Genomic DNA, 5,787 nt, shown 5'->3' on the forward strand with positions numbered 1-5,787 from the left:
TAGGTAAATCTAAATCGGGGGGGGGGTAGAACAACCAAATAAATAATGTAAAATAATAAATATTATATTGGAAGAGCTGAACTCTATACTAAAACCTAAACCAAGGAATAAGTGCTTGAGATCTGATAGAAATCTGGGGCCCTTTCTTTGTACACTGCTAACTCAGTTAGCTGGATTTAATTGTTGACGATTTGGCATGATCTTGGATTGGTTGGTTCTTCAAAACTCATCTCGGAGTTGCTGTCAAAGGCAAACCGGTCTGCAAGCTTAAACCTGCTTGGGTGCAGGCTGGTTCCATATAAACAGGATTAGATTGCATCTTTTTTTAAGTGATACTTAAAATCTGTCCCAGCAACTGCTACTTTATTACAAGAGTACCCCACTGATCCATTGAGAATAATTTAAAATAATAAAAAAATGTATTTGAAAATAATAAAATGCTTTGTGGTCTATAATCTGTAAATTTTACTATCTGAAATATTTATTCATCATGAAATAATTACCTCATAATTGGAGTCTTACACACATGCTATAGAGTTAGTGTGAGTAGTGCATTAATTGGAGTGGTGACAGTTATTATGGGAGTGGCTTGATGGAGCGCAGGAGATGCAGATTACTTGATCTTGACCCTTAAGAAACTTGTAATTAATGCCGTCACATAACAAATCTGCTTCAAAGATAAAATTAAATGAAATTTTAATTACAACACTGACATAATCATGTAAAACAAATAAAATAAACACCGCACATTTCATTTATCTGTTATGACATTACTTTTGTTCACTTGGTTGTTTATTTATAAAGGTCCTTAATTTGGTCAAGCTTTCCATTAGGTGCCTTTTTTTTAATGATATGATGCCATTACGTTGCGGTCTTGCCTTCAGCCCATCGATGCTGATGGTTTCAAGCAGAAATGTTCACAAGTCTTTAACTTGGAGTCCGAGTCAAGTCTGAAGTCTTTGGTCATGAGTCCGAGTTCAGATGTAAGGTTAATGTACACCCAGTCTGTTACTTGTATGTTTGAATCCATTACCATGCTCAAAACAGTTTTTCTGTAATCAGATTCTATAATAGAGTCCTATCTACCATGACACATATGTGACAGATATAACAAAACCATACAAATAAATAATTTTTTTAATAAATGGGGGGTATTCAATTAAAGTTCCAAGAGGCACGGCCTCTATATTTTCTTCCAAGTAGAGATCCTGACGAAAAAAAAAAAATCCTGTATTGAATTTTTACATTTAGATACATGCGAGGCCATGTGACAAAAAATAAAAGTTTCTTTTCAGGCTTTTCCTCCTGAAATCTATACTATTTTAATTTTATACTTAAAACATTATCTAATAAAAATATATACAATAATCAAAATGTTCTCAAACTTAAGCAGAAAAGAAAGATAACCAGCAGTTTCAAAGTTGTATCCTAGCCATCTAACATCAATTTCCCAATTATAATTACATGATTCTTCTGAAATGTTCTTAGCCAACAGATGCTAAATGTACTTCAGAAACGTCTTGCCACATCTGGATTGAACATGTTATAGATATAATAGATACTAAGAAAAATAACTATATTTGCAGCATTGTTTTTATTCTGCCGTTTTATGGCGTTATTTTTGTGCCTCAATCCTGAGCGAGTTATTGTACGTTTTGAGCACAGATAACTATATTTTGCAAGCGCATTACATTATATTTTGAACAGAAATTAACAAATCGCAAAAAAAAAAACATTTGCTTGAGCAAAGAAAAAACTATTCCGTGCTCAATAAATGTATTTGCTTGTTTGCTATTATCCATATTAATGTGCAGTAATAACCCATCTCACCCGGTTTACTCAGGTTCTCTCTCACAAACTTATTCTCTGCACATAAACCAGTGTGAATAAACTATCTCTTAAAATAAATTTGGAGGTAGGTTAAAAAGCCAGATTGTGAAGTTTTAAGTAGTTGTACAGCTTGAAATGTGAAGTTTATTTTTGTACACAGATAATGGCATATTCATGGAAGTACAAATGAAATTCATCTATATATTTGTCACTTAAACTATTTTAAACAGAAATCCTGTCGCCCCCTCTAGTGGACATTAAGTGTTAAGGCCTTCATTGCTCGGGTAACAAAAATCACTAGGATTTTTTGGGAAGTTAAGTCTGACCAGTTATACAGCAACGCGAGTCAGACGAGTCTGAAGATCTGAGCTGAATTTGGTGAAACATTAAAGTTCTAGTAGGTGTCAATTACTCTTATAATAAATAATAATAATAATGTTTAAATATATGTTGGCTTTCTCAAGCCCAGGAGCGTATCCATCGTTTCAGAAGTGAGGGGGACAGAAATCACACACACACAGAGACATATACATATATATATATATATATATATATATATATATATATATATGTCTGTGTGTGTGTGTGTGTGATTTCTGTAATCTATATCGCCTAATATTCAACAGTTTTTTAACAGTAAGATTTTTAATGTTTTGAAAGAAGTCTCTTCTGCTCACCAAGTCTGCCTTTATTTGATCCAAAGTACAGCAAAAGCAGTAATATTGTGAAATATTTATACTATTTAAAATAACTGTTTTCTATCTTAGTATAATTTAAATGTAATGTATTCCTGTAATCAAAGGTGAATTTTCAGCATCATTCCTCCAGTCTTCAGTGTCACATTAATCAGAAATCATTCTTAATATGCCGATTTGCTGATTATCAATATTTAAAACAGATGAGTACATTTTCTTCAGCATTCTTTGATGAATAGAAGGATCCACAGATCAGCATTTATGTGAAATAAAAAGCTTTCGCAACATTACTTAGTCAGTATATATATATATATATATATATATATATATATATTTTTTTTTTTTTTTTTTTTTTATAAATTATAGAAATTAATACTTGTATTTAGCAAGGATTCTTTAGATTGATCAAAAGTGATGATAAAGACATCACTTTACAAGAGATTTCGATTTCAGATCAATGCTGCTCTTCTGAACTGTCTATTTCATCAAGGAAACCTGAACAAATTCTACTCAGCTGTTTTCAACATTATCATAATAAGAGTTTTTTTTTCTTAGCAGCAAATCAGTATATCAGAATTATTTCTGAAGGATCGTGTGACTGGAGTAATAATGCAAAAAAATTCAGTTTTGAAATATCAAATTACATTTTGAAATATATTCAAATAGAAAACAGCTATTTTAAATAGGCTAGTAAAAATATTTCAAAATTTCACTGATTTGCAGTAGGCTACTTGGATCAAATAAATGCAGGCTTGGTGAACAGAAGAGACTTCTTAAAAAAAAAAAAAAAAAACATTAACAAGCTTACTGTTCAAAAACTTTTGACAGGTAGTGGATACTAAAGGCAACTAATGTTTCTCTTTTTTTGGCTTAGAAATCTATAACTGCTGGACAATAACAAATAATAATGATTTGTTTATATACTACAAACACTTATCACATAATAAGGCAGAATAGTTTCTATACTGTAATAAATGCTATGCCAGTTAGCAGTGCATTGTTCATATAATTTATTTATCACCTGCTGGAGATTTTTTTGGACTTGAAAAACCGAAAACAACTGTTTTCATACAGTGATAGCTGGACGCTGTTGTCCATATTAGGAGTTTCCTGGTATGACTTTCTGCGCGAGAGCGCCCTCTGGCTTCGATTATGAATGAAACACACACAAGCACACACACACACACTGCAGGAGAGTTTAGCGCTCTTTGATGTTCATTTCGCTTTCTCGGTCCGAAAAAAACATCAGGTCATGCGCAGACTATCCTGTCTCTTTGAGTTTAAATCTAATATTTATTCACACCAGCTCTTGAAAACCTCTATATGAACACACTAGCCCGAAAAAGTGCCTTTAGACTTAAAAGACAAAAGTAATAAATGTTACAGACATATCAAGGAACTGTTCAGTCCATTATTGATTTTGATTTACACTTCACTTTTATCCAAGGAGACAGAACTATTTGCACTGTATTTACAGTGGGACAATATTCATACAGTACTATAACCTAGAAATAATTTAAAGGGGTCACTTGCAAGTCACAGCAGCACGAATTATGTGCCCAGCCACATCTGTTTCAAATATTATGCTAATTAACAGTGAGCGGTGGTTTCAGACATTACAGTGCTTCACTCATACTGACTAATTCTGCTGAAAGAATGAAAAGACATGCTGAAGGCGCAGCGATTCGACCAATCAGATGAAAGCAGCATTTCAGCGCCGCCCACAAGTGCGCATGAAATATTGAAGCCATAAACCGATTTGTAAACCCCAAAAGACAAAATGAGATAGAGCCAAAAACAAAATTTCCGTTTGTTAAACTAAACGTAAAAAACGAATAAACGAGCCATTTTTCCATTTCTCGTTATTGAATTCTAAATAGGAAATGATAGGGCTTTGGTTCTACTAGAGACCAATAGCCAATCACAGTTGACCTTTAATTTTCCGATTGGTTGATTTTGTGGCACACTTGTAACGCTGCTGTAAGTTGAGCGAGCGTGTGTCAAGAGTTGAGCGTGCATAGAATTAAGAGGTTGAGAGAGAGAGAGAGGGACTTGACAGGAGCGCAGAGAATAAGTTTTTGAGAGAGCACCTGAGTAAATCAGGTGAGATGGGTTATTACTGCACGTTAATATGAATAATAGCAAACAAGCAAATGCATTTATTGAGCTCGGAATCGTTTTTTTTCTTTGCTCAAGCGATTTTTTTTTTTTTTTCGATTGTTAATTTCTGTTCAAAACAATGTAATGTGCTTGCAAAATATAGTTCTCTGTGCTCAAAACATACAATAACTCACTCAGGATTGAGGCACAAAAATAACGCCATACTGTTGTAGTGAAAGTAATTATAATTGTGCTGCTCTGTGTGTTTCTGTTGTTGTTAAAATAACCGCGTCATCTGTGCAGCCGCGTGTCCAGAGAGAGAGAGAGAAAGCACACAGAGCTGAACAGATTTATCCAGATATTTTAATCAAATCCATAAATTTGTTCGAAGAACCAAATTAACCAGAGATCAGTTATCGCAATTAGAAAATCTGGCATCTTTTAAATCATCTCAGATCTATTAAGCAAGGTGTAAAGAATGGACCCCTGATTTTTTTTTTCTTGTGGGTGTTTGAGTAACAAATGGCTGAAGAGTGAATGATTATCTTCCTTATTGTCTCAATGCAATGCCTTACTTGTTTTGTTTGCACACTGAACCTTTGTGTATATAACCAACAAAGGTCAAATATGCCCATCAAACACTGCAGAAATCAAAAGCTTCAAAAATTATTACATTCCATTCATTACCCTGTGCGTATTCAGCGTGACAAAGCCAACAGAAACACAGGAAGCAACAAGGTGCCGTCCTGCCTGCCTAATGATTATCAATGCATATGACGCTATATAAAGCAGAGAGCATCAGCAGAGAGAAATATAAATACAATATGGACACAGATTTATGAGAGCACAACAGATACACATGCTCATAGAGCTTTAAAAGGTAGCAGCAGCAGCTCCCAGAAAAACCTTGGAGAAAAACCAGCAGGCCATGTCTACCATATTGTCTACGTAAAGTGATATTGAAATCTGGACACCAGCAAACACTGAACCATAGAAAGTTGGCCTAATACAGCTGGCATTATAGTAGTAATGTGACACTCTTGAAAAATGTAACACAAATAAAATCAAAGCCTTGAGGATTTCTTTCTTTGAGCAAGACATTCAACTGCAAAAGAGCATAATGATCATGACAATATTTTTTGTCATATATAAACCACTAAAA

Source organism: Carassius carassius, chromosome 28, assembly GCF_963082965.1.
Source record: "Carassius carassius chromosome 28, fCarCar2.1, whole genome shotgun sequence".
Classification (NCBI taxonomy): Eukaryota; Metazoa; Chordata; class Actinopteri; order Cypriniformes; family Cyprinidae; genus Carassius; species Carassius carassius.